The sequence below is a fragment of the Triticum dicoccoides genome, chromosome 4B, assembly GCF_002162155.2.
Source record: "Triticum dicoccoides isolate Atlit2015 ecotype Zavitan chromosome 4B, WEW_v2.0, whole genome shotgun sequence".
Taxonomy (NCBI): Eukaryota; Viridiplantae; Streptophyta; class Magnoliopsida; order Poales; family Poaceae; genus Triticum; species Triticum dicoccoides.
Window position 1 is genome coordinate 12,236,691 of NC_041387.1, and position 26,202 is coordinate 12,262,892.

Sequence of the window (26,202 nt, forward strand, 5' to 3'; positions counted from 1 at the left end):
TTATATCTGAGGAGAAGGGACATGATCAATTCATTGAACAATTTACATATATACCCTTGGAAGATTTGCTTCTTGCCCCATGAAAGCATCATCATCACAAGATCAAACATCACATCGTCCTAGCTTCATTACCCATAGTACACTAACTAGTCATTACTCAACATGGTAGTCAACACTTAATATAACCGTCTAAGAGCTTAGATAATTACCACTAACATAACTAGGTTTGCAGAATATACAACTAGCACCATCATTTTCAAATTATACAAGCAGCATCACTAGGTTCCCAGACCAACTATGTAGTTCTCGGGCCAAATACTACTTAACATAGCAAACTACTGGATTCATAAAGTTTATTCATCTCACATTCCCTTGATCTTGAGAAGCCTGTCCTTGCTCCCATGCCCAACTTTTAGCAGGTTAGCAATGGTGAATTCTCTCTTCTCCATCTCCTCCTTAAAGCAAATCTCTCATGTTTGATATCATCCCGCTCCTTCTTTAGATTCCTAATGTCATGTGTTTGAGAGATCTGAATGCTCCTTAGCTCCTTGTGGTCAATATTCCGTTGCGGCAATGCCCTTGTCAATCTCCATGTTTGCCATCTATAGCTCTTCTTCCTTCTACATCTCACTATTCTTCTTTCATCTCTTATATTGATGCATCTCATGTACGTGCCTCTCTTGTCAATCAAATAGTTACTCAGATCATCAATAGGCGTGTTTACTGTAGGTTCACTTTCTCATTCTCCTTCTTAAGATCTCTCGCCTCTTTCTCATGAGCTTGCTTTTTTTGACAAAGGTTGGATTTTATTAGCTCAAAATGGAGTATCAAGAGAATACAAACACAATAAGCCCACACCCCGCGTCTGCATAATGAAGATGCACACAGCCAATACCAACACACACACAAACATGCTGATATTTAGCAAAGTCATATAAAACCAAAGCTATGTAGGTGAGAGAGGGGATCTAAGCGACCAGATCCGCTGTCGACAAACTGTAGCAATGATCATATCCGCATCAACCATCTCATGAAAATCATACCAACGATGAAGTTTTCCAACACCAACGCCTCCAGGAAGGAAGCGATGCTCATGTGCCGTCATCACCTGATCCAACCATCAAGGCCAGAATCTTGGTTTTCACCCTGAAAAATCAGCGTGAGCATGTCCGAGCAATGCCTTCAAGAAGGTAACAACGTAAAAAAAAATCGCCATTGCCAAGTATAACCAACTCTGGTCAGACCTAGGTTTTCACCCCGAAGCACGAGCCCAGGTGCACGCATCACCACTATCAAGGGCACACATGTGTTACCGCCACCACTTTTTTGCGATCCCTGTAGCTACATGCGAAATATCGTCCCTGCTGCACAACCCTCCATCTGCGTCAAGTCTTCGTCCATAGATTCCATCTTACTGCCAATGTCAATCAACAGGTTTGAGGATGAACTCTCCCCAAAGACCTTCCGGTGACCACCGTCATTTGTGGAGCCACGGGAGTCATTGTAGCACAATGTGCAACCACCATCACCTGATCGACTGGGTCGCTATCACCGCCGCCAAGATGTCCAGATCTAAATCAGGGCAACTATATTGAGTCGCCATGGACGACGCCAAAGCTCTGGCTGCCCGCTATAAGATCTAATCGCCGCACCATCTGCATGGCCGCAGACAGTTGCCGCCACCTAGAAGCCCATGGGGCGCCTCCCTAGTTCAAAGGTAGAACATTGGATCGTAGTGTCTACTGAAGGAAATATGCCCTAGAGGCAATTATAAAATTATTATTTATTTCCTTATATCATGATAAATGTTTATTATTCATGCTAGAATTGTATTAACCGGAAACATAATACATGTGTGAATACATAGACAAACAGAGTGTCACTAGTATGCCTCTACTTGACTAGCTCATTAATCAAAGATGGTTATGTTTCCTAACCATAGACATGTGTTGTCATTTGATTAATGGGATCACATCATTAGGAGAATGATGTGATTGACTTGACCCATTCTGTTAGCTTAGCACTTGATCGTTTAGTATATTGCTATTACTTTCTTCATGACTTATACAAAGTTCCTATAACTATGAGATTATGCAACTCCCGTTTACCGGAGGAACACTTTGTGTGCTACCAAACGTCACAACATAACTGGGTGATTATAAAGGAGCTCTATAGGTGTCTCCAAAGGTGCATGTTGAGTTGGCGTATTTTGAGATTAGGTTTTGCCACTCCGATTGTCGGAGAGGTATCTCTGGGCCCTCTCGGTAATGCACATCACTATAAGCCTTGCAAGCAATGTAGTAATGAGTTAGTTACAGAATGATGCATTACATAACGAGTAAAGAGACTTGCCGGTAATGAGATTGAACTAGGTATTGGATACCGACGATCGAATCTCGAGCAAGTAACATACCGATGACAAAGGGAACAACGTATATTGTTATGCGGTTTGACTGATAAAGATCTTTGTAGAATACATAGGAGCCAATATGAGCATCCAGGTTCCGCTATTGGTTATTAATCAGAAACTGTTCTAGGTCATGTCTACATAGTTCTCGAACCCGTAGGGTCCGCACGCTTACGTTACGATGACAGTTATATTATTAGTTTATAGTTTTTGATGTACCGAAGGTTGTTCGGAGTCCTGGATGTGATCACAGACATGACGAGGAGTCTCGAAATGGTCGAGGCATAAAGATTGATATATTGGAAGCCTATATTTGGATATCGGAATCGTTCCGGGTGAAATCGGGATTTTACCGGAGTACCGGGGGGTTACCGGAACCTCCCCGAAGGTTAATGGGCCTACATGGGCCCTAAGGGAGAAGAGGAGGGCCGGCCAGGGCAGGCCGCGCGCCCCCTCCCCCCTAGTCCGAATAGGACAAGGAAGGGGGGGCGGCGCCCCCCTTTCCTCTTTCCTCCTTCCCCCTTCCTTCTCCAACAAGGCAAGAGGGGGGAGTCCTACTCCCGGTGGGAGTAGGACTCCTCCAGGCGCACCCCTAGGGGCCGGCCGCACCTCCCCCCTCTCTCCTTTATATACGGGGGCAGGGGGCACCCCATGACACACAAGTTGATCTTCGTGATTGTTCCTTAACCGTGTGCGGTGCCCCCCTCCACCATATTCCACCTCGGTCATATCATAGCGGTGCTTAGGCGAAGCCCTGCATCGGTAGAACATCATCACCGTCACCACACCGTCGTGCTGACGGAACTCATCCCCGACACCCTGCTGGATCGGAGTCCGGGGATCGTCATCGAGCTGAACGTGTGCTGAACTCGGAGGTGCTGTACGTTCGGTACTTGGATCGGTCGAATCGTGAAGACGTACGACTACATCAACCGCGTTGTTCTAACGCTTCCGCTTTCGGTCTATGAGGGTACGTGGACAACACTCTCCCCTCTCGTTGCTATGCATCACCATGATCTTGCGTGTGCGTAGGAATTTTTTTCAAATTACTACGTTCCCCAACAGTGGCATCCGAGCCCAGGTTTTATGCGTAGATGTTATATGCACGAGTAGAACGCAAGTGAGTTGTGGGTGATACAAGTCATACTGCTTACCAGCATGTCATACTTTGACTCGGCGGTATTGTTGGATGAAGCGGCCTGGACCGACATTATGCGTACGCTTACGCGAGACTGGTTCTACCAACGTGCTTTGCACACAGGTGGCTGGCAGGTGTCTATTTCTCCAACTTTAGTTGAATCGAGTGTGGCTACGCCCGGTCCTTGCGAAGGTTAAAACAGCACTAACTTGACGAACTATCGTTGTGGTTTTGATGCATAGGTAAGAACGGTTCTTGCTCAGCCTGTAGCAGCCACGTAAAATTTGCAACAACAAAGTAGAGGACGTCTAACTTGTTTTTGCAGGGCATGTTGTGATGTGATATGGTCAAGACGTGATGCTATATTTTATTGTATGAGATGATCATGTTTTGTAACCAAGTTATCAGCAACTGGCAGGAGCCATATGGTTGTCGCTTTATTGTATGAAATGCAAACGCCCTGTAATTGCTTTACTTTATCACTAAGCGGTAGCGATAGTCGTAGAAGCAATAGATGGCGTAACGACAACGATGCTACGATGGAGATCAAGGTGTCGTGCCGGTGACGATGGTGATCACGACGGAGCTTCGAAGATGGAGATCACAAGCACAAGATGATGATGGCCATATCATATCACTTATAATGATTTCTTGTGATGTTTATCCTTTATGCATCTTATCTTGCTTTGATTGACGGTAGCATTTTTTGATGATCCCTCACTAATTATCAAGAAGTGTTCTCCCTGAGTATGCACCATTGTGAAAGTTCTTCATGCTGAGGCACCACATGATGATCAGGTGTGATAGGCTCTACGTTCAAATACAACGGGTGCAAAACTGTTGCACACGCGGAATACTTAGGTTAAACTTGACGAGCCTAGCATATACAGATATGGCCTCGGAACACGGAGACCGAAAGGTCGAGCGTGAATCATATAGTAGATATGATCAACATAGTGATGTTCACCATTGAAAATTACTCCATCTCACGTGATGATCGGACATGGTTTAGTCGATTTGGATCACGTGATCACTTAGATGACTAGAGAGATGTCTGTCTAAGTGGGAGTTCTTAAGTAATATGATTAATTGAACTTAAATTTATCATGAACTTAGTCCTAGTAGTATTTTTCAAATTATCTTGTAGATCAATAACTTGCGTTGTTGCTTTCATATGTTTATTTTGATATGTTCCTACAGAAAATTGTGTTGAAAGATGTTAGTAGCAATGATACGGATTGGATCTATGATCTGAGGTTTATCCTCATTGCTGCACAGAAGAATTATGTCCTTAATGGACCGCTAGGTGACAGACCTATTGCAGGAGCAGATGCAGACGTTATGAACGTTTGGCTAGCTCAATATGATGACTACTTGATAGTTTAGTGCACCATGCTTAACGGTTTAGAATCGGGACTTCAAAGACGTTTTGAACGTCATGGACCATATGAGATGTTCCAGGAGTTGAAGTTAATATTTCAAGCAAATACCCGAGTTGAGAGATATGAAGTCTCCAACAAGTTCTATGGCTAAGAGATGGAGGATAATCGCTCAACTAGTGAGCATGTGCTCAGATTGTCCGGGTACTACAATCGCTTGAATCAAGTGGGAGTTAATCTTCCAGATAAGATAGTGATTGACAAAGTTCTTAAGGCCATGAAATCTGAGATGGGATCCATGTATGAGAACAAAGTGTGGAATTTGATTGACTTGCCCGATGATCGGCAAGCCATAGAAAATAAATGGATCTTCAAGAGGAAGAAGGACGATGATAGTAGTGTTACTATCTACAAAGCTAGACTTGTCGAAAAAGGTTTTTGACAAAGTTCAAGGTGTTGAATACAATGAGATTTTCTCACTCGTATTGATGCTTAAAAGTCTATCTGAATCATGTTAGCAATTGCCAAATTTATGAAATTTGGCAAATGGATGTCAAAACTGCATTCCTTAATGGATTTATTAAAGAAGAGTTGTATATGATGCAACCAGAAGGTTTTGTCAATCCGAAAGGTGCTACCAAAGTGTGCAAGCTCCAATGATCCATCTATGACTGGCGCAAGCATCTCGGAGTTGGAATATGCGCTTTGATGAGTTGATCAAAGCATATAGTTTTATACAGACTTTTGGAGAAGCCTATATTTACAAGAAAGTGAGTGGGAGCACTACAGCATTTCTGATAAGTATATGTGAATGACATATTGTTGATCGGAAATAATGTAGAATTATTCTGCAAAGCATAAAGGAGTGTTTGAAAGGAGTTTTTCAAAGAAAGACCTTAGTAAAGCTGCTTACATATTGAGCATCAAGATTTATAGAGATAGATCAAGACGACTGATAAGTTTTTCAATGAATACATACCTTGACAAGATTTTGAAGTAGTTCAAAATGGAACAGTCAAAGAAAGAGTTCTTGCCTGTGTTACAAGGTGTGAAATTGAGTAATACTCAAAGCCCGACCACGGCAGAAGATAGAAATAGAATGAAAGTCATTCCCTATGCCTCAGCCATAGGTTCTATAAAGTATGCCATGTTGTGTACCAGATCTGTTGCATACCCTACCACTAAGTATTGTCAAGGGAGTGCAATAGTGATCTAGGAGTAGATCAATGGACAGCGGTCAAGAATATCCTTAGTAAGGACTAAGGAGATGTTTCTCGATTATGGAGGTGATAAAAGAGTTCGTCGTAAAGAGTTACATCGATGCAAGCTTTTACACCGATCCAGATGACTCTAAATCTCAATCTGGATACATATTAAAAGTGGGAGCAATTAGCTAGAGTAGCTCCGTGCAGAGCATTGTAGACAAAGAATATTTGCAAAATACATACGGCTCTGAATGTGACAGACCCGTTGACTAAACTTCTCTCACGAGCAAAAACATGATCATACCTTAGTACTCTTTGGGTGTTAATCACATAGCGATGTGAACTAGATTATTGACTCTAGTAAACCCTTTGGGTGTTGATCACATGACGACCTGAACTATGGGTGTTAATCACATGCAGATGTGAATATTAGTGTTAAATCACATGGTGATGTGAACTAGATTATTGACTCTAGTGCAAGTGGGAGACTGAAGGAAATATGACCTAGAGGCAATAATAAAGTTATTATTTATTTCCTTATTTCATGATAAATATCTATTACTCATGCTAGAATTGTATTAACTGGAAACATAATACATGTGTGAATACATAGACAAACTGAGTGTCACTAGTATGCCTCTACTTGACTACCTCATTAATCAAAGATGGTTATGTTTCCTAGCCATGGACAAAGAGTTGTCATTTGATTAACGAGATCACATCATTAGGCCAATGATGTGATTGACTTGACCCATTTCGTTAGCATAGCACCCGATCGTTTAGTATATTGCTATTGCTTTCTCCATGACTTATACATGTTCCTATGACTATAAGATTATGCAACTCCCGTTTACCGGAGGAACACTTTGTGTGCTACCAAACGTCAAAACGTAACTGGGTGATTATAAAGGTGCTCTACAGGTGTGTCCAAAGGTACTTGTTGAGTTGGCGTATTTCGAGATTAGGATTTGTCAATCCGATTGTCGGAGAGGTATCTTTGGGCCCTCTCGGTAATGCACATCACTTAAGCCTTGCAAGCATTACAACTAATGAGTTAGTTGCGAGATGATGTATTACGGAACAAGTAAAGATACTTGCCAGTAACGAGATTGAACTAGGTATTGAGATAGCGACGATCGAATCTCAGGCAAATAACATACCGATGACAAAGGGAACAACGTATGTTGTTATGCAGTTTGACCGATAAAGATCTTCGTAGAATATGTGGGAACCAATATGAGCATCCAGGTTCCGTTATTGGTTATTGACCGGAGATGTGTCTCGGTCATGTCTACATTGTTCTCGAACCCGTAGGGTCCGCATGCTTAAGGTTTCGATGATAGTTAAATTATGATTCTATGAGTTTTGATGTACCGAAGGAGTTCGGAGTCCCGGATGAGATCGGGGACATGACGAGGAGTCTCGAAATGGCCGAGACGTAAAGATCTATATATTGGACGACTATATTCGGAGTTCGTAAAGGTTCCGAGTGATTCGGGTATTTTTTGGAGTGCTGGAGAGTTATGGGAATTCGCCGGGGAGTATATGGGCCTTATTGGGCTTTAGGGGAAAGAGAGAGGAGAGGCTGGGCGCCCCCCAAGGCCTAGTCCGAATTGGACTAGGGGGAGGGGCTGCGCCCCCTCCTTCCTTCTCTTCTCTTCCCCCTTTCCTTGACTCCTACTCCTACTACTTGGAAGGGGGGAATCCTACTCCCAGTGGGAGTAGGACTCCCCATGGCGCGCCCCCTCCTAGGCCGATCGCCCCCTCCCCCTTGCTCCTTTATATACGGGGGCAGGAGGGCACCTCTAGACACAACAACAATTGATCTCTTGATCTCTTAGCCGTGTACGGTGCCCCCTCCACCATAGTCCTCCTCGATAATATTGTAGCGGTGCTTAGGCGAAGCCCTGCAACGGAAGAACATCAAGATCGTCACCACGCCATCGTGCTAACGGAACTCTCCCTCGACACTTGGCTGGATCGGAGTTCGAGGGACGTCATCGAGCTGAACGTGTGCTAGAACTCGGAGGTGTCGTAGTTTCGGTGCTTGATCGGTCGGGCCGTGAAGACGTACGACTACATCAACCGCGTTGTTCTAACACTTCCGCTTTCGGTCTACGAGGGTACGTGGACAACACTCTCCTTTCTCGTTGCTATTCATCACCATGATCTTGCGTGTGCGTAGGAATTTTTTTGAAATTACTATGTTCCCCAACAGACCTATTGCAGGAGCAGATGCAGACGTTATGAACGTTTGGCTAGCTCAATATGATGACTACTTGATAGTTTAGTGCACCATGCTTAACGGCTTAGAATCGGGACTTCAAAGACGTTTTGAACGTCATGGACCATATGAGATGTTCCAGGAGTTGAAGTTAATATTTCAATCAAATACCCGAGTTGAGAGATATGAAGTCTCCAACAAGTTCTATGGCTAAAAGATGGAGGAGAATCGCTCAACTAGTGAGCATGTGCTAAGATTGTCTGGGTACTACAATCGCTTGAATCATGTGGGAGTTAATCTTCCAGATAAGATAGTGATTGATAGAGTTCTCTACTCACCATCACCAAGTTAGTAGAACTTTGTGATGAACTACAGTATGCAAGGGATGACGAAAATGATTCCCGAGCTCTTCGTGATGTTGAAATCGACGAAGGTAGAAATCAAAAAGGAGCATCAAGTGTTGATGGTTGACAAGATCACTAGTTTCAAGAAAAGGGCAAAGGGAAAGAAAGGGTAACTTCAAGTAGAATGACAAGCAAGTTGTCACTCCCACAAAGAAGCCCAAAGCTGAACCAAAGCCTGAAACTGAGTGCTTACACTGCAAAGGAAATGGTCACTGGAAATGGAAATACCATGAATATTTGCTGGATAAGAAGGATGGCAGAGTGAACAAGGGTATATTTGATATACAGGTTATTGATGTGTACCTTACTAGTGTTTATAGTAGCCCTTGAGTATTTGATACTTGTTCGGTTGCTAAAAATTAGTGAGTCGAAACAGGAGTTACAGAATAAACAGAGACTAGTTGAGGGTGAAGTGACGATGTGTATTGGAAGTGGTTCCAAGATTGATATGATCATCATCAAACACTCCCTATACTTTTGGGATTAGTGTTAAACCTAAATAAATGTTATTTGGCGTTTGTGTTGAACATGAATATGATTTGATCATGTTTAGTGCGATACGGTTATTCATTTAAAGTCAAAGAATAATTGTTGTTCTATTTACATGAATAAAACCTTCGATGGTCATACACCCAATGAAATTAGTTTGTTGGATCTCGATCGTAGTGATACACATATTCATAATATTGATGCCAAAAGATGCAAAGTTAATAATGATAGTGCAACTTATTTGTGGCACTGCCATTTGGGTCATATCGGTGTAAAGCGCATGCAGAAACTCCATAAAGATGGATTTTCAGAATCACTTGGTTATGAATCATTTGATGCTTGCGAACCGTGCCTTTTGGGCGAGATGACTAAAACTCCGTTTTCCGGAACAATGGAATGAGCTACTGACTTATTGGAAATAAAACATACCAATGTATGCGATCCGATGAGTGTTAAGGCTCGCGGCGTGTATCGTTATTTTCTGACCTTCACAGATGATTTGAGCAGATATGGGTATATCTACTTAATGAAACATAAGTCTAAAACATTTGGAAAGTTCAAAGAATTTTAGAGTGAAGTGGAAAATCATCGTAACAAGAAAAATAAAGTTTCTACGATCTGATCATGGAGACGAATATTTGAGTTACGAGTTTGGTCTTCATTTGAAACAATGTGAAATAGTTTGGCAACTCACGCCACCTGGAACACCACAATGTAATCGTGTGTCCGAACGTCGTAATCGTACTTTACTAGATATGGTGCGATCTATGATGTCTCTTATCGGTTTACCACTATCGTTTTGGGGTTATGCATTAGAGACAACTGCATTCACATTTAATAGGGCACCATCTAAATCCGTTGAGACGACACCGTATGAACTATGGTTTAGTAGTAAACTTAAGTTGTCGTTTCTTAAAGTTTGGAGTTGCGATGCTTATATGAAAAAGGTTTTCAACCTGATAAGCTCGAACACAAATCGGAGAAGTGCATATTCATAGAATACTCAAAGGAAACTGTTGGGTACACCTTCTATCACAGATCCAAAGGCAAAACATTCGTTGCTAAGAATGGATCCTTTCTAGAGAAGGAGTTTCTCTCGAAAGAAGTGAGTGGGAGGAAAGTAGAGCTTGATAAGGTAATTTGTACCTTCTCCCGAATTGGAAAGTAGTTCATCACAGAAATCAGTTCTAGTGATTCCTACACCAATTAGTGAGGAAGCTAATGATGATGATCATGAAACTTCAGATCAAGTTACTACCGAACCTCGTAGGTCTATGAGAGTAAGATCCGCACTAGAGTGGTACGGTAATCCTATTCTGGAAGTCCTGTTACTTGACCATGGCGAACCTACGAACTATGAGGAAGCGATGATGAGCCCAGATTCCGCTAAATGGCTTGAGGCCATGAAATCTGAGATGGGATCCATGTATGAGAACAAAGTATGGACTTTGGTTGACTTGCCCGATGATCGGCAAGCCATCGAAAATAAATGGATCTTCAAGAAGAAGACTGACGCTAATGGTAATGTAACTGTCTACAAAGCTCGACTTGTTGCGAAAGGTTTTTGACAAGTTCAAGGAGTTGACTACGATGAGACCTTCTCACCCGTAGCGATGCTTAAGTCAGTCCAAATCATGTTAGCAATTGCCACATTTTATGAAATCTAGCAAATGGATCTCAAAACTGCATTCCTTAATGGTTTTCTTAAAGAAGAGTTGTATATGATGCAACCAGAAGGTTTTGTCAATCCTAAAGGTGCTAACAAAATGTGCAAGCTCCAGCGATCCATCTATGGACTGGTGCAAGCATCTCAGAGTTGGAATATACGCTTTGATAAGTTGATCAAAGCATATAGTTTTATACAGACTTGTGGTGAAGCCTGTATTTACAATAAAGTGAGTGGGAGCACTACCGCCTTTCTGATAAATATATGTGAGTAACATATTGTTGATCAGAAATGATGTAGAATTTTTCTGGAAAGCATAAAGGAGTATTTGAAAGGAGTTCTTTTAAAGAAAGACCTCAGTAAAGCTACTTACATATTGAGCATCAAGATCTATTGAGATAGATCAAGACGCTTGATAAGATTTTCAATGAGTACATACCTTGACAAGATTTTGAAGTAAGTCAAAATGGAATAGTCAAAGAAAGAGTTCTTGCCTGTGTTGCAAAGGTATGAAATTGAGTAAGACTCAAATCCCGACCACGGCAGAAAATAGAAAGAGAATGAAAGTCATTCCCTATGCATCAGTCATAGGTTCTATAAAAGTATGCCATGCTATGGACCAGACCTATTGTATACTCTGCCCTAGTTTGGCAAGGGAGTACAATAGTGATCTAGGAGTAGATCACTTGACATTGGTCAAAATTATCCTTAGTGGAATAAGGATATGTTTCTCGATTATGGAGGTGATAAAAGGTTCGTCGTAAAGGGTTACGTCGATGCAAGTTTTGGCACTGATCCAGATGACTTTAAGTCTTAATCTGGATACATGTTGAAAGTGGGAGCAATTAGCTAGAGTAGCTCCGTGTAGAGCATTGTAGACATAGAAATTTGCAAAATACTTACGGATCTGAATGTGACAGACCCGTTGACTAAAATTATCTCACAAGCAAAACATGATCACACCTTAGTACTCTTTGGGTGTTAATCACATAGCGATGTGAACTAGATTACTGACTCTAGTAAACCCTTTGGGTGTTGGTCACATGTCGATGTGAACTATGGGTGTTAACCACATAAAGATGTGAACTATTGATGTTAAATCACATGGCGATGTGAACTAGATTATTGACTCTAGTGCAAGTGGGAGACTGAAGGAAATATGCCCTAGAGGCAATAATAAAGTTATTATTTATTTCCTTATATCATGATAAATGTTTATTATTCATGCTAGAATTGTATTAACCGGAAACATAATACATGTGTGAATACATAGACAAACAGAGTGTCATTAGTATGCCTCTACTTGACTAGCTCATTAATCAAAGATGGTTATGTTTCCTAACCATAGACATGTGTTGTCATTTGATTAATGGGTCACATCGTTAGGTGAATGATGTGATTGACTTGACCCATTCCGTTAGCTTAGCACTTGATCATTTAGTATATTGCTATTTCTTTCTTCATGACTTATACAAAGTTCCTATAACTATGAGATTATGCAACTCCCGTTTACCGGAGGAGCACTTTGTGTGCTACCAAACGTCACAACATAACTGGGTGATTATAAAGGATCTCTACAAGTGTCTCCAAAGGTACATGTTGAGTTGGCGTATTTCGAGATTAGGTTTTGTCACTCCGATTGTCGGAGATGTATCTCTGGGCCCTCTCGGTAATGCACATCACTATAAGCCTTGCAAGCAATGTAGCTAATGAGTTAGTTATGGAATGACGCATTACGTAACGAGTAAAGAGACTTGCCGGTAACGAGACTGAACTAGGTATTGGGTACCGACGATCGAATCTCGAGCAAGTAACATACCGATGACAAAGGGAACAACGTATGTTGTTATGCGGTTTGACCGATAAAGATCTTCGTAGAATATGTAGGAGCCAATATGAGCATCCAGGTTCCGCTATTGGTTATTGACCAGAAACTTTTCTAGGTCATGTCTACATAGTTCTCGAACTCGTAGGGTCTGCACGCTTAACGTTACGATGATAGTTATATTATGAGTTTATAGTTTTTGATGTACCGAAGGTTGTTCGGAGTCCTGGATGTGATCACGGACATGACGAGGAGTCTCGAAATGGTTGAGACATAAAGATTGATATATTGGAAGCCTATATTTGGATATCGGAATCGTTCCGGGTGTAATCGGGATTTTACCGGAGTACCAGGGGGCTACCGGAACCCTACCGGGGGTTAATGGGCCTACATGGGCCCTAAGGGAGAAGAGGAGGGCCGGCCAGGGCAGGCCGTGCGCCCCCTCCCCCTAGTCTGAATAGGACAAGGAGGGGGGGCGGTGCCCCACTTTCCTCTTTCCCCCTTCCCCCTTCCTTCCCCAACAAGGCAAGAGGGGGGAGTCCTACTCCCAGTGCGAGTAGGACTCCTCCAGGCACACCCCTAGGGGCCGGCCGCACCATCCCCCTCCCTCCTTTATATACGGGGGCAGGGGGCACCCCATGACACACAAGTTGATCTTCGTGATCGTTCCTTAGTCGTGTGCGGTGCCCCCCTCCACGATATTCCACCTCGGTCATATCATAGCTTTGCTTAGGCGAAGCCCTGCGTCGGTAGAACATCATCACTGTCACCACGCCGTCATGCTGATGGAACTCATCCCCGACACCCTGCTGGATCGGAGTCCGGGGATCGTCATCGAGCTGAACGTGTGCTGAACTCGGAGGTGCCGTACGTTCTATACTTAGATCGGTCGAATCGCGAAGACGTACGACTACATCAACCGCGTTGTTCTAACGCTTCCGCTTTTGGTCTATGAGGGTACGTGGACAACACTCTCCCCTCTCATTGCTATGCATCACCATGATCTTGCGTGTGCGTAGGAATTTTTTTTGAAATTACTACGTTCCCCAACATCTGCAACATAATGCCACCATCACCGCCAACAAAGGAGGCCAACAGGTTGTGTGCCGCACCCAAGCACTCGCGTTGCACCGCAGATGAGGTAGCAGGCCGCTGGGACCGGACATGTCCACATCATGAGCTTGCTTATCCATCATCCTACCTTGATTGCTCACATGAAACATTTTTACAACGTAAGAAGGTACATATGCATTATGGCAAGCCAAGGATCAGGAACCCACTCCACAACTCCATAGTTTACACATCCTGCAAATGCAAGTACAAATTTGATAGAATCATTAACATTACATAGAAGCATAAAAATATTTCATGGATTCAACCATATTTGCAAGCATATTTCACAAATGTTCACATGAATTTCAATTGTTTTGGTACTAATTTAGTCATTTTCAGAAACATTTCATAGAATGTATAAGATTTTTTTCTGAATTCTAAAAAATTAATGATCTAAAAAACCAAAGACTTCAAAATACTACTGGATATGAAAAAACTTTTCATAATTTTAAAATATACATTATATACACCTTTTCAAAATACGCTATATATTTGTATATTAAAAAATATGGCTACAATTATAAAAATGTGTTTGAAATAATTAAAATTTGTGTGAAATGTCTATGGAATGTTTCTGTTATTGATGGGAAGATTAATAAAAAATCAAAATGCATATAGATTTTTTAACATATTTTCATATTATTTTGATAAAAAAATTAGTACATGTATGAAAAGTTTCTCAAACCGATCCAAGAATATAAATAAACAGTTAAATTTTGCATGAAACGTTTTTGAAAGTGTTTGAAAGTGTTTGCACATTTATGAAAATATGTGGAAAAATTAAAATATCAAAACCTGATTAAATAATTAAATAAATTGAATAATTCATAGTATAGTTTTTAATTACAAAAAATGGAAGATTGGTGAAATAAGGGAGATTACAAAATACAATGGCCGATTGGCAGGAGCTGCTTGACTGCATTGCATTGCACGTGTCTGATCTTACGACTGAGGATGACAGCTCCAGATGGCGTCTAGAGCGTGGACAATTCTCCACCAAGTCCCTATACCAGGCCATTGCTCCCTCGCCTGGCCATGAGGCGCTCACCTTCATCTGGGAGATTCGCCTTCCCCTGAAGATTAGGATTTTCTTGTGGCAATTGATCTGCGGCCGCCTCCCGTCTGGCGTCGAGGTCCTAAAGCGCAATGGTCCGGGTGATGGGCGATGCCCGCTCTACGGGCCGGAAGAGGATTCGAATCATATCTTCTTCACCTATGTGTCCGTGCAGTTCCTATGGAGCTGTTTCCAGTTCCCAAGGAGTTGTTTTCGCGAGATAGTGGGTGGAAGTTGGGACCACAACAACTTCCCCGCTCTCTTCATCGAACTCTAGGCAATCCCACCCGCAGTGCGCCACATTAGGTGGCTGGCCATTGGGGTGTTGGTCTAGACGTTGTGGACTGTTAGGAATAAACCTGTGATTCAGCGCATCCCTCTTCGTCGTGCTACTGACGCTTTGTTCAAATGGTCTGGTTACTTGCAGTTTTGGCGGCAGCTTAGCCGCCACAGGGAGAGAGACGCCATCACCTCCATCATCACCCAGCTTCGCGCGATGGCTCTTCTGATGGCTCCACCGCTCCCCCCACCACCTCCGGAACCAGATTAGATCTTCGTTGCCATCGCCATCGACATCGCCTTGCTGTTTTTCTATTGTCTCGCCGTGTGCTTGTGTTGGGCTTGTTGTGTTGTGCCCACAGCGAAACTTGGGTCTCTTTGTCTGTGTTTGTGTTGGACCGTGCCTGCGGTGGTTTTGAGTGAGTGTGTGTGGTGTGTTGTTGTGACCTTGATACTTTGTGTTTGGTGGTTGCTTTAATTATAAAGCGGGGCGAAAGACTTTTTGGGTAAATAAGGGAGACGTGTGACGATGAGAGACCTCCTTGCCGAGTGCCCACGGTGGCAAAATTGACAAATTTGACCTATGGACGAAATCAAATCACAGAATGAACTGCCCGTGAAACTATTTCACGCGGCTGACCTTTTTGTGTGACGCCTGACACGAAGGCGCCACACTACACTATGCAACGCCTCACAGACAGGCGCTACACGCCTGGCCAGCATCGCACCCGTGTGATACGAAAATTACCAAGTCAGTGTGCAGCGCCTGAGAGCTAGGCGCCACACTATACGATGTAGCGCCTAGCTTCTAGGCGTTGCACTAGTGGTTGCTTCATTTTGTAGTGCAACCACTAGTGCAGCGCCTGCGATCTAGGCGTCACACTATACAGTGCAGCGCCTAGCTCTTAGGCTCTGCACAATGACTTAGCAATTTTTAGGCAGTTTGGGGTGCAACGCTGGCCAGGCGTGTAGTGCCTATCTGTGAGGCGTTGCAAAGTATAGTGTGACGCCTTCGTGTTGGGCGTCACACAAAAAAGTCAGCCGCGTGAAATAGTTTCACGGGCAGTTTGTTCTGTGATTTAATTTCATCCACATGTCAAATTTGCCGCCCACGGCCCCTTCGGCTCTCTCTCATCCATCTCCGCAACCGTCGCCGCCGCCGCCCCCGCCCCTGCCGTCCCCATCCTCAGCAGCACAGCGCAGCACGGGCAGTTGCCGAAGCCCACGCCCTGCCCCTCTCTCTCCCCCGCCTCCGACCCATCCCCTATCTCAGCAGGCAGCACAGGCAAGAATTCCCCCAAATCCCCAGCCAATCTCGCCCCAACCCCATGGTCAACGCCGGCGGCAGGTTAGAGAAGAGCCCCACCGCTGAGAAAACCCTGGAGGCAGCTCCGGCGGTAGGTCCGGGGAGGTCCACACCGCTCAGTTCCACATCTGCCAGCCGCCATCCTCTCTCCAGGGCTGGCCCGACGACCACGACACGGAGGCCGCCCTCTGCCACCTCGGGCTCCTGGATTTCGCGCGGCTCCAGCTCCCGGACGGTATCCCCCGGCACGACCTCGTCCCTGATCTGGTCGCCTCCTACCACCGGTAGGACTGCCGCGGCCACGCCTACCTCTGGGAGGTCCGCGTAAGTGTCGACCGCAAGTCCTTCCTCAGTGCGGCAGCCCTCCAAGCCACGACGGAGCACAAGGTGCTCCCTCCACGGCGCAGGACGAGGAGCACAAGGAGCTCGTCCATGGTTACCTGCGCCGCCTTGCAGTTCATGGAAATGTGGATCCTCCCGCAGTTCCAGGGCAGGGACATGTTGCCGTCGATTGTGTCGGCTGCGATGCGGGAGGTTAAGGCGGAGTTAGCGCATAACATCGACTAGGGTGACCTGATCTAGGACCTAGACACCTAGTACAGAATGAGATTCTCGAATTGCCAAAGAAGGATGATAAAAATTCATACTTTGGGGCTGTATCTCCTGAGACTCATTGTTACACCCCATCGGTGGATCGAGATCGAATTTGGGGGAGATCGAGTCTAGGGTTCGGGAAGAGGAAGTATATTCGGAATATATGCTTGTATTAGCTGTAAAGTATGATAGAATTCTTCATAGAGAAAATTGGCTAGCTATTACAGAGAGAGGCGCTGGCTTATATAGCCACGCTGACAACAGGAAGAAAAGCAACAGTAACGGCAACGGAAATGCTACAGGCATAAAGTGACGGTCTATGCGAGTGCAGTGAGCCGTCAGATCTCCTTGATGGTTATCATCCCCACCGTTGGTTAACTGAAGAGTGGAACTAGCCTGACAATACTCCCCCCTAAAAGCGAACTTGTCCCCAAGGAGCTTCATCGATTGAACCATCCATCAACCATTTTCTTGAAAAAGGTCGGGAATGTTTTCTTGATGAAGTTTGCATCCTCCCAGGAAGCATCATCTGGAGGTAGGTTCTCCCATTGAACGAGCCACTGCACCACAGGGAGGTTGTTGCGAGGGATCTGCCTGGTCTCCAACACGCAGCTTGGTTCAGTCTTGATACAGCCATCGGAACTGACAAGAGGAAGGTCGGCGCATGGAACTGCCATTGGCCCGAGATGTTTCTTCAACTGACTGACATGAAAAACCGGATGAATGCTTGCGCCGTCTGGAAGTAGGAGCTTGTATGCGACGTTGCCCACACGAGCCAACACACGAAATGGTCCATAAAACTTGCTTTGGAGCTTGATATGAGAACGTACCCCGAAGGCATTCAGCCGATAAGGCTGCATTTTCAGATAGACCATATCTCCTTCAGATAAAGTGCGTTCGCTATGCTTTTGGTCTGCATATTTCTTCATGCGAGCTTGAGCACCTGCGAGATTGACCTTGAGGTACTGCCACATTGCAGTTCTGTCAGTTACAAATTCTGCCGCTTCACTGGTGGAACTGGTCTTCAGCCGAGGAATTTGCAAGTCTGGAGGAGGATGACCATACAGAGCTTGAAGCGGTGTTTTCTTCAGAGAGGAGTGAAACGATGTGTTATACCAGTATTCCGCCATTGACAAATGCAGAGCCCATTTTTTGGGTGCAGTAGATGTCATGCATCGTAAATAATTCTCGATACATTGATTCACTCGTTCTGTCTGTCCGTCGGATTGAGGATGGTAGGCAGAGCTATATCAAAGCTCAATCCCCATTGCAGCGAAGATATCCTGCCACAACTTGCTGGTAAATATTTTATCCCTGTCAGAAACGATGGCCAGTGGAGGACCGTGTAACTTCAACACATTATCTATGAATGCCCTCGCCACTGTTTGAACATTGAAGGGATGAGCCAGTGGAATGAAATGAGCGAATTTGGATAGTCTGTCCACCACAACAAAGATAACATCATATCCTTGTGATTTTGGAAGCCCTTCAACAAAATCCATGCTTATGTGCGTCCAAACCATGTCAGGGATGTGGAGTGGGTCCAAGAGCCCAGGGTATGCACATGTCTCCCCCTTGTTTTTCTGACAGATCGGGCAAAAGAGTACAAACTTGTCCATATCCTTTTTCATGCCATGCCAGTAAAATACTTGTTTCAATCTCTGGTAGGAGGCTTTCATACCTGAATGCCCTCCCACAGCAGAAGAATGCAAGGCATGCATTAGTCTTGTTCTGAGAGCAGTGTCATTGCCCACATAAATCTTTCCATTATGCCTGATGATGCCATCCTGTAGGGAATTCTTGTGAATAGTATAAGTGGGAGTCAGTAGGAGTTTTCCAGCAGTTTTTGACAGTTATCATCCTCTTTATATGATTGTTCCACTTCAGAAATCCATTGTGGAGTGGCTAGAGAGATGGCCATGCAAGATTGTTTCCTGAATAAGGCATCTGCCACTTTATTCTCTTTTCCCTTCTTATATTCCAACTGAAAGTTGAATTCCAGGAGTTTTAACATAAGTTTATGTTGTATGCTGGTGGATATTTTCTGATCTGTCATGAACTGCAAACTCTTGTGATCAGTCCTGATAATGAGGTCATTTCCAAGAAAATAATGCCTCCATCTCTTTAGAGCCTCAATGATGGCCAGTGCTTCTTTTTCATAAGTGGATAAGGCTGCATTTCTGGGGCAGAGAGCTGAATTGTAGTAAGCAATAGGCCTGCCCTGTTGCATCATCACTGCTCCTAACCCAGTGCCAGAGGCATCAGTCTCAAGAACAAAAGGTTCAGAGAAGTCAGGCAGTGCTAGAACTGGGGTAGAAATAAGGGCCTCTTTTAGTTGCTGAAAGGCAGTGGACTGGGCAGATGTCCAACAGAAACTGTCTTTTTTGAGGAGTTCATGGAGGGGCCTAGCAATTGCTCCAAAATTCTTAACAAACCTCCTGTAATAACCACATAAACCCAGGAAACCTCTGAGTTGAGTAGGCGTTGTAGGTACCTGCCAATCAGCTACAGCAGAAATTTTTCCCTGGTCAGTAGAGACTCCAGAACCAGATAGTGTGGCCCAAGTAGGATACTTGAGGAACAGCAAAGACACACTTAGACAGGTTGGCAGAAAGCTGGTGTTGCTGTAATAGTTCCAGTACTATTTTCAGGTGCTCCTTGTGCTCTTCTAAGGATTTACTGAATATTAAAATGTCATCAAAGAATACTAAGATGAACTTCCTCAGATAAGGCCCAAATATTTTGTTCATCAGTGCTTGAAAAGTGCCTGGAGCATTAGTAAGGCCAAAGGGCATAACTAAAAATTCGTAGTGACCAAAATAAGTCCTGAATGTTGTCTTGTGTATGTCTTTTTCATTCATCCTGATCTGGTGATATCCAGACCTCAAATTTAACTTGGTAAAGATTTTTGCTCCATGTAATTCATCTAGCAGATCTTCAATCACAGGTATAGGGAACTTGTTTTTGATTGTGGCTGCATTGAGTTTCCTATAATCAATGCAAAATCTCCATGAGCCATCTTTTTTCATCACTAGGATAGCCGAAGAGGAGTAAGGGCTTTGGCTTTCCCTAATGATCTTTGACTGAAGTAACTGGTGAACTTGTTTTTCCATTTCATTCCTCTGCATGTGTGGCACTCTGTAAGGTCTTGAATTTGGTGGAGTAGAATTGGCCTTGAGGGGAATTGCATGATCCAATTCTCTGACAGGTGGCAAACCAGTGGGTTCTTGAAACACTTCTGGGCAGGATGTCAAAATTTCCTGAATTTCAGGTGATGTAACCTGCTTCTTGCTGGACTGCAGTGTGATATCTTCTGCTAGTTGAATTGCAAAAGCAGGAGCACCACTAAGCAGCATTCTATTAAGTTCTAATGCATCAATCTCATCAGTAGCCTGGAGAGTGTCACAAGCTGGAATTGTAACAGGAGTTTGACCCTGATGTTGCACAGTAAGTTGCCTAGGGTCATAGGAGAAGGAGACAGGACTGTGTTGGGCCATCCAATCAGATCCCAGCACTACATCATGCCCAGGTAAGTCCAGGATTCTGAATTGTTGCTGGAATTCAGTGTTACTAGCAGCAAAGGTTGTGGTTGGTATGTAGGATCCAGACCACAGTTTCCCTCCTCCTGCTACAGTAACAGCTCTAGTGGAGTCCCTCAAGATTGTGCAGGATGTCTGAAGAGCAAAATGTAAATTCATGAATGTGGAATTGCTTCCTGAGTCAATCAGTGCCCTGGCCATCTTGCCCCCTACAGAAATCATTATGGACATGGTATTGACAGTATCATACTGCATTGCTTGTAAAGAGATTCTCATGCATTGTTCTTCTCCTTGTGGTTGTTCCTCTTGATCCACTTCTTCTAATTCCTCCTATTCAGTAGGATTTTCTTGTGGCTGTTCTCCCGTAAGGACATTCAACACTGGTTGTTGCTTACACTTGTGGCCATGTACCCAGTGATCTCCACATCTCCAGCATTTTCCTGGTTCTCTAGCTCTCTGGGACACTGCTGGTGCTTTGAATTCAACAGGTTTTTCACTGGGAGTTACTGCTTGTTTGGGAAAACCAGTAGCTGGTTTGGAATAAGAAGAAAACTGTTGGAATTGTTTCTTTTGAGGAGCTCCTTTTTCTATGTCAATGGCCAACCAATAAGCATTTGTGAGTGTGGCAGGTCTGAGAGGTTTGATCTGGTACTTGAGTTGTGATCCCAACCCATTTACAAAGCACTTAACAAACCAGCTTTCAGAGATGTAAGGATTTTCTTGCTGGATATCTGCCATTAGTTCCTCAAACTGTTCTGTATATTCAGCAACTGTAGAGGAATTCTGTTGCAGAGAGTTGAATTTATCAGTGAGATCATAAGAGCTTGATGCAGAAAACATGTGAAGTAGCTCAGTGCAGAATTGTTCCCAGCTAGGTTTTTTCTTTAACAGGGCAGATCTTCTTAACCAGATATCAGCCTTGCCAATGATGTGCATTTGGGCCATGTTCACCTTGTACTCAGCTGGTGTGCCTGCCATTTGAAAGAATTTCTCACTTTGGCGAATCCAGCCCCCAGGATTATTGCCATCAAAGTTGGGGAATTCCAAACGAGGTCCTTTTGTTATGGACTTGAGGAACTGTGTGCGCATCTCCTGCTCATATTGCTTATAGTAATCCTCCCAAGACGTACGCACAACCGGAGGCTGAAAATTGTGAAAGGCAGGGGTGTGAGCAGTTCGATAGGCCGCCGGAGGAGTTGCATTTCCAGAGTGCGCCTCGCGACGAACTGTTTCTGCATAACCAGGAGGAGGGGCTCCAGTTGGTATTCTGAGGGGTGCCAAATTGGGTGGGATTTGCATCGACAGTTGTTTGGTTTTCTCCTGCTCTGCTGCTAGGCGTTTGCGGAGTTCTTCAGTCAAGGGTCGACATTGTTCTTGGTCAGTAAGATCTAGTTCAACCGTGGATATCTCTGCTGCTGAGTAACTACATGCCGGACAGGGGAAGGTGCTCTATTTGTGGAGAAGCTCTTGAGCACATCCGCCATGGTGGAGAGCTGAGAATTGAGATTTGTGACTGCCTCTTGGACGCCCGTCAAGACCTTGGTCATTGCGTCCTGCTTGAGGTTGATTGCGTGAACATCCTTCCGCACATCATCCAGCTCACCGCGCATCTCCGCCGTTTCCTCGCGGGTTTGCAAGAACTTGCCCTTGAGTGCCAACAATTCGGCGATGTCGTTGTCGTCCATGCTTGGCTTCGAATGCCCCATCGATCACCAGAGTCTGAGAGGAATTTTACCTCCAGATGAACTGGGAACCCGGTCAGATCTGAGTTTCCTGCCGCTGCCGACGAGATCCGCCTCCCTGCAACACCACTCGGTGGGAACCTGGAATTTTACCACGGAGACGTTGTGTTCCCGCAACCAGTTCCTGTCCCCGAGTTGTCGCCGAACAGGTCTACCGCCGCCTGCGCCGCCACACCGCCTCCGAACTCCAGCCCCGACACCACCACCGTTCACCGCCGCCAGAGGAAGGGGAGGGAAGGGAGGGGAAAAAAAATTCCGCCCTGCTGCGCGCGTCGCCGAGGATCAGACTGGCTCATGATACCAATTGTTACACCCCATCGGTGGATCGAGATCGAATTTGGGGGAGATCGAGTCTAGGGTTCGGGAAGAGGAAATATATTCGGAATATATGCTTGTATTAGCTGTAAAGTTTGATAGAATTTTTCATAGAGAAAATTGGCTAGCTATTACAGAGAGAGGCGCTGGCTTATATAGCCACCCTGACAACAGGAAGAAAAGCAACAGTAACGGCAACGGAAATGCTACAGGCATAAAGTAACGGTCTATGCGAGTGCAGTGAGCCGTCATATCTCCTTGATGGTTATCATCCCCACCGTTGGTTAACTGAAGAGTGGAACTGGCCTGACACTCATTTGGGTAAAGCATCCGGAGGTGTTCGGGTTGAAGGACGAGATGGAAAGACTCGCTCGGGTGCATCTTGACAGAATCTTGCCGCAGGTAGTCGACAACGTGACGGAAAGAATCCTGTTGCAGTTTACGAGACCCAAGAAGGTTGAGATTCTTCCGGGTGCAGCAGCCGCAGGTGGTCAACAACCTGTCCAAACCGGTGGAGTCTGGGGATGAAGCTGCAGCAGTTGTTCAAGTTCAACGGAAATCCATGGTGGGGGATGAAGCTGCAACAGCTGTTCAAGTTCAACAGCAATCCATGGTGGGGGATGAAGCTATGGCAGTTCTTCAAGTTTAGCAGCAATCCATGGTGGTAAAGAGCTCGCCGCTGACCAGGGTGCAGAATAATGATGCAAGCGTGGGCAAGAGGAACAGCTTGGAGGCTGCCCTGGCAGAGCCTGGGCACGCTGATACGCACAAGCATGGAGTGAAGCATGTGAAGCAGCAGTTTCAGCAGGGCAATCAACAGAAGCAGACCTGTAACAGTAACAAGTGTAGTGTACCCAGTGGATCCATAGTGTTGAATGATGATGCGAGCGTGGGCAAGAGGGACAGCATGGAAGCTGCCCTGGTGGAGCCTGGGCAGGCTGATGCACACAAGCATGGAGTGAGGCATGTGAAGCAGCAGTTTCAGCAGGTCAATCGACAGAAGTGGACATGTAAGAGGAGCAAGCGTAGGGTACCCAGTGGATCAACAATCTCTTCCGCAAATAGCTCTCGTGACATTATAGGAATAAAGAGTGCGGTTAAACGTGCGCGACTGGAGAACCAACCTCCAAAGGAGTTGCTTGAAGCAGAGATGTTTATCCAGGCAATAAAGGTGTTGAACGAGACACTGTCTGCAGAAACCATCGTACATATCTTGCAGGACTCTCCACCGTCTGGCTCCCCGCTGATGCGGGGTGGTGCAGTAGTGGAGGTCACTAAATAGGAGAATGGTTCTCACGCTCGAATGTGATCCTGGTGGGATCAGTAATAGGATGTAGATTTGCTCTCATCTCGTGAGCGTTTGGCTTTTGGAGCTCGGCATTTGGTGGTCTGTAGCGAGAAGGATTATCTGGTTGTTCTAGCTCTTGGTTGGCTAGTCTTGGAGAACTGGAACCATTGATTCATCTTCTGGATGTGCTGCCCTAAAACCTGGAGCCAGAGTACTTCATATGAAAAAAAAATGATATATTTGTTGGATGGTTGTACTTTCTTGGGAGTAGTCAGCATGTGGATGCTCGGGACTTCCAGGTCTGATCCTTATCTTGATTCCTGTTACTTATTAGTTCCACTCGTAGAGCATGTCATTTCGGATGATGCTTATGTCTTGAACACCCTGTGATTATTCTGAACTGCGAAGTATCTATGCTATTTTAGTTTCTCTACTGATTGTCCCTGCTGTCCAAATTTACTTTCGTGTTGCATCATGAAGAAGCAAGAATGACAGTGTTTATGATGCGATATTCAGTCTTGGTTTGTTTGAAATATGACATTTCTGTTGTGGAAGAATGACAATGTTTATGATACGATAGTCAGTCTTGGTTTGATAGAAATATGGCATTTCCGTTGTTGAAGAATGACAGTGTTTATGATGCGATACTTGGTTTGTTAGAAATATGGCATTTATGTTCTTCAAGTGGTTAGTTTGGATCTTTTCTTCCATAATATGTTTATATGTCGTTGCTGAGAAGTAATACGGTGGTATAATAATATTTTAATTACTGCTAGAAGTTTGTATCATGGTGCGATCAGTATTGTTCGTACTAATGAAATAAAGCATAAAAATATGATAACATTTATCATAAATCTGGCAATAGTATAATTTACCATAAATCTAGCAATAGTATGACCAATGTAAATGCCTATGTATTTATAATGTAATGATGGTCTAAAGATAACTTTGACTAAATGCCTTCTAGAAAGTTGTGCATTTGTGAATGTAGACAGTAATTACTCGTCATGAATTATCTCCTAATAACATCTTGGCCTAGCTGGAGTAGCTCATCATGAATTAGTTTGCAGTCTGCAGGAAAATTTAGCAGTTAGTTAATGCTCGTAAACTCCGCCGCCATGACTGGCTACAAGCTAGCATTACAAGTGTTCTCCTGCTATATATTTAATGAAACCTAAAGACATTCATCATCATCCATCTTGCAGGTCCATCTCCATCTCCCCTCCTGGTCCGCGTGCTTCATCGTGGTTCTTGTCGTCGCTTCTGCAGCCAACTATGACTGTAGTATGCCATTGGGGGCGCTGACTTGGCACTGCAGGGATGAACTCACATGGGTTATATCTACCGGAGAAGAGCCTTATTGGTTTTGAATGCTGCCAGCTACTTAAATGTGTCAACGAAGCAACATGTTCTTCCCTGCTTCACATTGCTCTGTTTTCATATACATGAAGATGCAATTTGTCACTCAGAATGTGATCCTGGTGGGACCTTGTAATAGGATATCTACTGGAGTAGTAGATTTGTTCTTGTCTGGTTAGCGTTTAGCTTTTGGAGCTCGGCCTTTGTTGGTCTGCAGTTCTTTGTCTCGGGTGTCAGAAAATTTGGATGCTTGGTTCATCTTTTGGATGCTTTGCCATAAAATCTGGAGCCAGAGTACATCATATGAACAAAAAAAATATTATATGTTGGATGTTCTGTAGTTTCTTGGGAGTAGATAGCATGTGGGTGCTCGTGATTTCCAGGTCTGGACCAAAAGCCAAAGGCCGAGCATGTCATTTAGGATGGCACTTATGATTGTCTTGCACATCCTATGAATATTCTGAACTATGAAGTATGTACAGATGGTTCACGGCTTCACGAGATGAACTACAAATATCTCGCTGAATTATAGATGGTTCACGGCTTCACGCCATGTTTCAAATACTGCACTCAACAATTTTCTGAAGGCGGTCTGGTTTGCGATCTGAATGCAGTCAAGGAAACCTCAGCGATATTTAGTCGACAGTGTTACCATGTTTGGTCAGCCAACCCAAGACGCATATCAATTCATCTGCAAAAGCTAAGATATGGCAGTACCTCCGTAAACATAAAACTTTCGAGAAGATCTGAAGATCAATTGGAAAACAGATGGTAGTTCATTGTTCTCAGGAAAAATCGCTACAACATCACGACAGCACGGCTCACGAAGTACGGTGATAATCAGTACAACTTGTAATGGTGAAATAACAGCTTCAG

At 44.3% G+C, this 26,202-nt stretch overlaps 1 pseudogene; it reads left to right on the forward strand.

The window, feature by feature from the left end:
• The first annotated feature begins 16,372 nt into the window (after window positions 1-16,372).
• On the forward strand, window positions 16,373-24,319 carry LOC119293190 (annotated as a pseudogene).
• The last annotated feature ends 1,883 nt before the right edge of the window (window positions 24,320-26,202 follow it).